We start from the raw sequence: 9,081 nt of genomic DNA, 5'->3' as shown, positions 1-9,081 counted from the left end.
TCCTCTGGAGATCTGTAATGATATACACTCCTGTATGATCAGGTCACTCAAGATGGCTGTTCTCTTGCTCTCTGTACATCCCCTGCTGGTCCAGTCCTTGTCTCACCCACACCCTACTCACCTGACTGACCTTCCCTCTTAATCACAGAACCTAATCAGTAAATGCCTACACACTTGCCCTCAGCCCCAGCTAGCGTTTGTTCTAATATTTAGATCAGAACTATCTCTACTATGATAGTTTCTCAAAGGGGAGGTAAGTCTCTCCTGGTTTCCCTGGAAACCCGTGAGCTAAACTGATGTCAATTCCCTCTGTAACTGGTAACCTCCCTCTCCCCCTGCTAGCTGCCACGTCCTGCCTGCCATCTGCTGCCCATGGTGGGGTGCCGTTCCAGGACCTTGCTTCAGACAGGTAAGATCCCCCATCCATTAAACTACCAACGTCTCTGTGGCTGACTCCGGATTCTTTCTTCAGTCTTGAGGCTAGAGTGCAGCACAACTCCCAAACATGTGTGAAAGTCCTAGTTTCCTTGTGTCCTCACCAACCCTGGGGACTGTGTTTTAAACTTTACCTAATTTGATAAGCAAAGTATTTACACACATTTCACTGATGATTCTATCCTAGGAATGTTGCAAATTGAAAGATATGAATTTTATATTTTATGTAGTTTATATGCTCATCAAAGATATGTAACATTGAACAATGATATAACTTTATACATAAAAGTAACAATTAATAACCCACATTTATTTGCTGACCTTGATGTGACGTCTTAGAACGATCATGATAGTGAAATAATGATCGAGCTTTAGTACACAGGCTATTTCTGAAGCCATGCAGAAAAGGGATACAGTTCCTCAGGCAGAATTCTATGTGTAAATGTATGAATTGTCAAGAAAATGGAATGGGAGTGAGTAGCGCAATTTGCCTGAAAATAACATTGATATTATTGCAAGGGGTTGTTTCTAAAACTTCAAAGTAGGGATGATGAGTTCCTGGCATGGAAACCTTCAGTATCTGATTGAGTTGTTTCTATGGAAATAATTTATGGATAAATAAACCCTGGTGAATAACATCTATCAATGCTTAACCACTTAGGATATCAGCAGGAAACATGCAAAATACTGCAGGTATCTTTTTTTAGAGAATGAGAAGTTCTGAATGTCTTACAAGTTTCTTTCCAACATTCTAAGGAAAAATTACTTAAATTGTCAAAGATCTTCAGATCATTCAGTCACTCAATGACTTTATTCAGGGCTTCCTATGTGCCTGGGTCCCGAAATAGTTTACTATACTTGGCTTCGTGCTCAACTCTGGTCTGCACACCTCTTGGATGCTAGACTATTACACAGTTTAAATATGAATTACTCCTTCCCTACTTACTGTCCCTCTCCTCCAGCCAAGGAAGGAAATTTGTTATGAAAATGAGGGATGATAATTTATAATCCTGGGACAAAACTGAACTGGCTCCCTGAATTAAAAAGAAAAAGAAAGGGAATAAAACTATTTCAGTGAGGAGGAGATTCAAGAATCTTAGATGTCTGCCCAGTCTTATATTGTCTTGTACCAGCCAAAGTTAAGAGAGAAAGTCCTACACCAGTTCCTACAACTGACCAACTAGATGGGCAGCTGTATATTCTAAGATGGATGCCGAGGAAACGCATAAATGTGAATCGACTTTATTCTGAGTCGACTGTAAGCTGAGTAAGAGTGGCAGAGATTCTGGAATTCTCTTCCATCGTCCTTCAAGTTCTTGGCTAAATTAAGCTTCATGTTGCTAACCTGAAGGGCTGTGTGTGCTACATGACCTCATCTTACACCATCCCTGACATCCGCCTGATATCCAACTCGGGGCATTGCTTCTCTGGAGGACTCTTAGATTTCGTGTCTTCACTGTTCCTGAGAATAGATCTTTTTTTTAAGTGGAAACTGATTCCGTAAGATGAACTCACAATTATATTCAAGTACATTAAGAGCCATTCCCGAACCTCACAAGGCAGTAAGAAAACATTAGGATATTCATACAACTATTCCCCAAAATAGAAACAAGAGAACCTCAAAAACGAACTTTACCCACTTGTCTATAATTGATCCAGCTCTGCATTCTCATTAGGATAAAATACTCCTGTTTTTCACTTGGATAAGACTTCCTCTCTGCTTTTCCATTGTGAAGGGCTGGGCAAGATTGGATTACTTGTTTCAGTGTAAGGTATGTCATTTTTCTACAAAGGCTATTTGCACAGATGCATTTTAAATCAGGGCTCCAGAACCCAGAAATAAATGTTGATTGATATTCCATCAAGAGTTTCAACATATGGTTCTGTGTTTAAAGGATTTTAGATTAATCCGTTGAGGAGGCTGCAACTCTGCTTATGAGTATAGCTTTTTCATGTAGCGGTAGCTACCTTAGTTTAAAGACACCAGATACCCTTGGTTACATAGGCTGTAAGTGCCCTGAAAACAGGAACCTGGTGTTATTCACAAGGGATCTTTAGCGTGTAGCTCAGGGCCCAAGACACAGTGAGGACACAATAAATGAAATGTTTTTGTGGCTGACGAGACACACAGGAACTGTGGACAGAAAACCAACAACTTTGGACGGATCCCCTGAAGATCATATTCCTGCTGGAGCTGCCCATCATTAAAGAAACTTCTTTAATCTTAACTGGACCCATTCTTTCAGCCAGCATTTGTTGGGTACTTACTCTCCACTAGACCCTGGATATAGCAAATAGCAGTTCATCAGGACCCATTTTCTCTTCCTCCTGGGCACACCAAGCAGCCCTTGTTTCCTGGTCTCCCTTCCTGTGACTGAGGTCATGTGCCTGGTTCTAGCCCGCGGGATGTGAGGATGAGTGTGTGCCTCTCTCAGGCCTGGCCCTTTAAGTGGTCCTCAGTGCCCTCTTCCTGCTCGTCTGTCCTCCCTTCCAGTTGGTTGGCACGGGAACAACCATGGCGGCTTTGGCCCTGCTCTGAGGATGGTAGATCCTGCTTCAGCCTGGGCTCCTAAGACACCCCACCAACCTGCCCAGGACTGTTAGGTGAACCAGAAAAAAAGCTTCTATCATGCTAAGGCCAACCCCAACTCAAACACTGGCGATACAAAGTCACTGGAGATGCAGTCCTGGCCTCAGGGGCCATCCAACCCTAGCCTGGACTTTGATGGTCAGAAGACCACCGTATGGCCCTTTATGCTTCCACAGAAGAGAGTCACAAACAGAGAGAGTCCCTCCATGACACGTCCACTCCTTGACCTGCAGGACATTCAGAAACCTTCACGAGAAGGCCCTGGTTGGAGACCATCCATCAGACCACCTGCCCTCAGTGATGCGTCAAGTGCTACAGCCAGGCAGATGCAGAGCCTGGGAATCAGAGGTTGGGTTTCTGTAGGAGGCCGGATGGATGATTCTGACGCCTCAATTTTCACCGAAGTGAATCAGCAAGTGACTGCAAAAGAGGCCCCTCATCAGGAGAAGTAATTCCAACAGAGGCCCAGCTCAAAAACATAAGGCATGTTGTTTGCTAGCAGGCAAACTCTTTCCAGTGTGTTCACTTAAAGGACTTTGGACTCACGGACATAGAGAACAGACTTGTGGTTGCCAAGGGGGAGGGAGTTGGGGGAGGGATGCAATGGGAGGTTGGGATCAGCAGATGTAAACTAATACATATGGAATGGATAGACAAGGTCCTAATGTATAGCACAGAGAGCTATATTCAATATCCTATGATAAACCAGAATGGAAAAGAATATCTTTTAAAAGAATATCTTTTAAAAGAATATCTTTTAAAAGAATATCTTTTAAAAGACTCAGTTTTAAAACTGAGTCACTTTGCTGTACAGCAGATGTTAACACAACTTTATAAATCAACTATATATACTTCAAAAAAGAAAGAAAGAAAGGAAAGAAGGAAGGTAGGAAGGAGGGAAGGAAGGAAGGAAGGGCTTTGGTATCCTCAAATATTAAAGTACTTTCCTATGTATTTCGCATGAGTTCTCAAAATGACCTGCTGACCAGTGAGGCAAGTCAGTTCAAAGCCATACAGCCTCCGCGGGGGGAGTCAGAACTCAAATCTAACACCTGACTCAGCATCTTTTTCCACCAGGCCAAGCTCTAGTTTATGTCAGAGCTTAAAACACACTTTCCTCAATCGTCCCTTGTATTTCTTAATATCTTCAGTGAATTCACAGACCAGCAGCAGATGTAAGCTCAGTCAGAGGGCCAGGACCACCTGATTGGTGCTCTGCCCCACTCAGCCACCACACCACCCTCAACACAACCTTACTGCTACGTAGAGCATCGGCAAAATGTCACTGGGTAAGATTTAAATGTCATGACATCAATCTGGGTCTCAGATTCAGTTCTCCAGACAGAATACAAATGAAGAGGACCCAAGGATTATAAAGGGGTGTGCTGGGCTATTTGCTAAGAATGTCAGGGTGATACTGGGTCTGAGGTTTCACTGGCTTATTTGAGTCTCCATTTCTGTAAAAGTTAGAACCTCAGCCAGTTTATTTCCTTCCTTTTTCTACTTCACAAACATTTTCTTTCACATTATTTATTTGAATTTGATAAGTATTCACCAAGTACCTACTAAGGGAAAGGCTTGCAGCCATACAGCCTAGATGACACGAAGGCTGGTGTGGAAGATAATTATTAAAAGCGTGGAAATGGATTGTTCCTGAGTTTTCCAGTCTTCTGTAGCCCCTTTCCATTAATGTCCAAATTACTTGAGCCCCCGACCCATTGACCAAGGGAAGGCCAGTGTTCTACCTGGGATTTGAGGATTAGTGGGTAGACAGCAAAAAGTGCCCTATTACCACTGAGTTCAAATATATGATATCAACCCAGCTCTCAAACCCAAAATTTTTAAAAATTATTTTTCTCTTCATACTTTATTTTTTGAATGTTTTCAATGAATATACATTACCTTTATAGTAAAAAAAATTAGCTATTTGTGTTTTGAAAAATTATAATTTTTAAATGTTTAATTAGGTTTTAAGCTGTTGTAAGAAACAAAACTCTCTCATGTAGTACTAGATGGAGTTTTAAATTCATAACCTATTGACAGGTGGGAATTTGACAATAGATATTTCAAGTCCTAAATATGAAATCCATTTGACACTGCAATTCCATCGCCAGGCATTCGTTCTAAAGGAATACTCATATACACCCACAAAGTTGTGTGTTCAAAGGTGATTGAGTTCAAACCCAAAAGATTATCTCTCTTCCTGCAGCTTCATTCACGTGCTTACTCATCAAGTGCTTACTGGATTCCTACTAGCTCCCAGGCAACGTTCTGCGGGATGAATCACAGAGTCCTGCTTTTGTGACAATGCTCCTTACAACCAGGGAAAGACCCAGGCAATTAACCAATGACTCGTTATGTAGAGAACAACTACCCTTTCTTCACCCAAAACGTGGGCACATCTACTCCTCTCTCATCCCCATGAGCGCGAGGCTCGTGTGCACACGTCTTTATTGGAGGCTTTACTGTTAGGCTTTACTATTACTAAAAATTTTCTGGCCATTCCCAACCATAGGGCTTGCTTTCCTGAGATCCAGCCTCTGGACCTCCCACCCCTTGACCATTTTCTTCAATCTTCCCCTTGTTATGGGTTAAACTGTGCCCCCCACCCCTCAAAAAAAGAGAATGTTGAAGTCCTAACTCCCAGGACCTCATATTGTGACCTTATTTAAAATAAAGTTTTTTCATAGGTAATCAAGTTGAATGAGTTCATTACGGTGGACTCCAATCCAATATGACTGGGGTCCTTATAAAAAGAGGAATATTGGGCACAGAGACAGACATGCACAGACAGGAAATGATGTAAAGATGCATAGGGAGAAGCCTGGAGGAAAACAGAAGATTAGAGCAACACATCTACAAGTCAAGGAATGTCGAAGACTGCTGGCTAGGAAGGCAAAGAAGGAGCCTCCCCATAGGTTTCAGAGGGAGCGTGTCTCCCCCAACACCTTGATTTTGGACTTCTAGTCTCCAGAGGAGTGAGACAAATGCACATCTGTTAAGTCACCCAATCTGTGGTACTTTGTAACAGCAGCCTAAGGAAAGTAATCCACTCTCATCACCGAGGTTCAAAATCTTTACCTTCCCTGCCATCGGGCTGCCTGCAAAAACCCAAACATTCTATGACTTCATCATTTAGGGCAAAGTAACTCACTTTAATCTCCAAAAGCCTGACCTCTTTCAAGGCTTTCCCAAAGCGAAAGATTATTTACCCCTATGACGAATTTTGTCACTTCCCTACAAGGAGGAAACAGAGGCTAGCAAATCATTTCAAAGAGATGAAGCCCAGAAGCTCTAGATGACGTAGAGGCTGGGGACCTGGATCTCTGCCCACCAGGATGCCACTTATGCTCAAGGAACCCTGGTGTTCTGGGGCACCCAGTTGGAAACCCTGGACTGGATCAGGGACCCATGAGTAGCTACCTTCCTTGTGTGGTTTAGGGCCCAATCAGTCTTCCGGATTTGATGTCCAGTTCCCTAAGAACCTGAGAGTACACTGATCCCCAATTTGGGGGTCTCCCAGGATACCAAGAGATATCAACCATCCATTATACTCCCCCCAACTGCCCTCCCTTAAGGACCTGAATCAGTTGTTGCAATGGGGGAGGGAGGTATCTCACAGCTCTGGAGGCTAGGAGTCCAACAGCATAGAAAAAGAGTTAAGAGAATTTTCCAACAAATAGATATGGTGGGGTCAGGAGAGAACAAGGAGACAAGATGGCACGGAGGCCTTCATTTTTTAGAGGCTGAAGTCAGGTTTATTGGGAGACAAGGGCATGACATGAGCAACAGTGTGTGTCTTTTGGGGACTCTGGGATGCAGAGACTGGTTCCTAAGACCCTCCTAGGGACTCATTTCTGGATGAAGAGGTTGCTGGGGGCAGTACGACCATCTGCTGGGCTGTCTCTACCACCATAGGTCTGGGGAAGCCAAGCAGATGGCTTGAGGATGGGGTCTCTCAGCTCCTGCAGCCGTTGCTCTGAGCCTCGAGCCCACACCTGCCCTCCAATGCTTCCAGAAGACCTGACCCTGACCATAGCCACGGCCTCTACTGCCTCTGTCATGGGGATCTCTGGAGTTCAGAGCCCCTGGACTAGACCCCTCTGGGGTCACCAGCTTCAGAGACCTGGCCATCACCATGTCTTCCTCTACCTAGGTCACCTGTACTGGTGATGGGAGAAAACACGGTAATAACATATGTCCTTAGTGAAATCAGAAATTCAGATTTGAGAGGAAAGGGGATGGGCTCCATTTAGGATACATGGTATTAATTTTCCTTCCCTGTCTTAGAGTTTTAATAGCTGATCCCAATAGGGGAGAGTGACATGCATACATGTGGGTTTTCTATGCCTATAAAGGGAGAATCCAAATTCCATTTTAATATATAAAAATAAGCTAGAATCATAATCCTTGATTTCTGATTTAAACACCTAATAGAGGATTTGAATGTAGAAAATAGAGAAAAACACCAAGTCTTTTAGAAAAGTCACAAAGAGCTGTCCACAAAACTGATCTCTGTGGCCCAACACAGGTCAATGACAGTTCATTGAAAGGTCATTAACAAATACAAATTGTGATCAATTATTTAAATATCATTTCAGACAAATGTAGTGCAAAGCCTTTCCAAACCAGACACAATCGATTTACTGAAAATAATATACTTCCAAGAGACCAGCCAGGCTCAAATCAATAAAACTACCCCAATCATAAACCTTTTCTCCAAGGTCTATTTATCATTATCCATACCTTTTAACAAAACAAGCGTTTGATGAGGATTTTTTGTGGTGATTTTCCTGAAAAAGCTTTTTAGCCAAGAGAACAGTTTGTCCCTCTGTTCACAAGTACTGTCCCCTTCGTGTGAGGTTTTTGTTCAAAGGAATTGAAGGGAATCCGTTTTATCTCTATACCATTGTTCAAAATAGAAACTACAATATTCAGTGTTCAATCCAACCTGATGATCACGAACTGGGCATCTACACGGTGGATCCTCACCTTTTTATTCCCACTGCCAGACAAACGATGGATGGCGCTCACACCTAGGTGACCCAGGATGACTCTTGATTCCCCCTTTTTCTCTCACACTGAGGAACATGTGTCAGAACGCAAGAGAATGACTGTGACAATATTACAAGGCTAATCTCAAATACATTCTAATTCTTGCCAATAAAAATGAAGCTCACAAACTTTGGTGCCTCAACTACTGTTAGAGCCACTATAACGACACATTAGTGGTTGAAAACCACAGATTACAAGAAGCTCAGTGTTGGTGATCAAACCCCTCTCCATGAAATACTACTTCAATGACTTTTTTTTTTTAACATCTTTATTGGGGTAAAATTGCTTTACAATGGTATGTTAGTTTCTGCTTTATAACAAATTAGTTATACATATGTTCCCACTTCTCTTCCCTCTTGTGTCTCCCTCCCTCCCACCCTCCCTATCCCACCCCTCCAGGCGGTCACAAAGCACGGAGCTGATCTCCCTGTGCTATGCGGCTGCTTCCCGCTAGCTATCTACCTTACGTTTGGTAGTGTATATATGTCCATGAGGGATATACATTCATGCAGAAGAAAGGAGAGTGACCTTGAAGCCTGTTAGTTAGGTAAATGAGCGTCTGATTCCTCCATTAATGGCTCAAAACCCATTCTGTCTATGCAGTGTGGCTTTGCAAATCTCTTCTCTGAGATCGTGCAGTGAATTTAACTCTTCAGGGGGGCAAATCTGATTTTCCCGATGGTCAAGTCCTTTTTGCCCCCAAATGGTCAACTTCCCTGTTGCCCTAATATGCCAACCATGGTAGAAGGAGGAAAGGGGAGAGTCCCAGTGGGATTATGCAATAGGCGTAGGGGACAAGGTCTGTCCCCAGATCAGGTTCCCCTCTGGCCATTTCAGCAAGGTAGGCAGTCAGTGTAGGCGGTAGGGGCCTGGGCTGGAGGCTGACTGTGGGTTTGGGTCCCTGCTGCACCGAGGGCTGGTCCTCAGCTAGAACACAGCATTGGGGGCCTGCCAGTTATCTGCAGCCTGCACCCCTTCCAATTGTTCAGTGCCCTCACCAA

This window comes from Orcinus orca, chromosome 7 (genome assembly GCF_937001465.1).
Source record: "Orcinus orca chromosome 7, mOrcOrc1.1, whole genome shotgun sequence".
Classification (NCBI taxonomy): Eukaryota; Metazoa; Chordata; class Mammalia; order Artiodactyla; family Delphinidae; genus Orcinus; species Orcinus orca.
The sequence above is the reverse complement of the archived record's forward strand: the minus strand, read 5'-3'. Positions refer to the sequence as shown.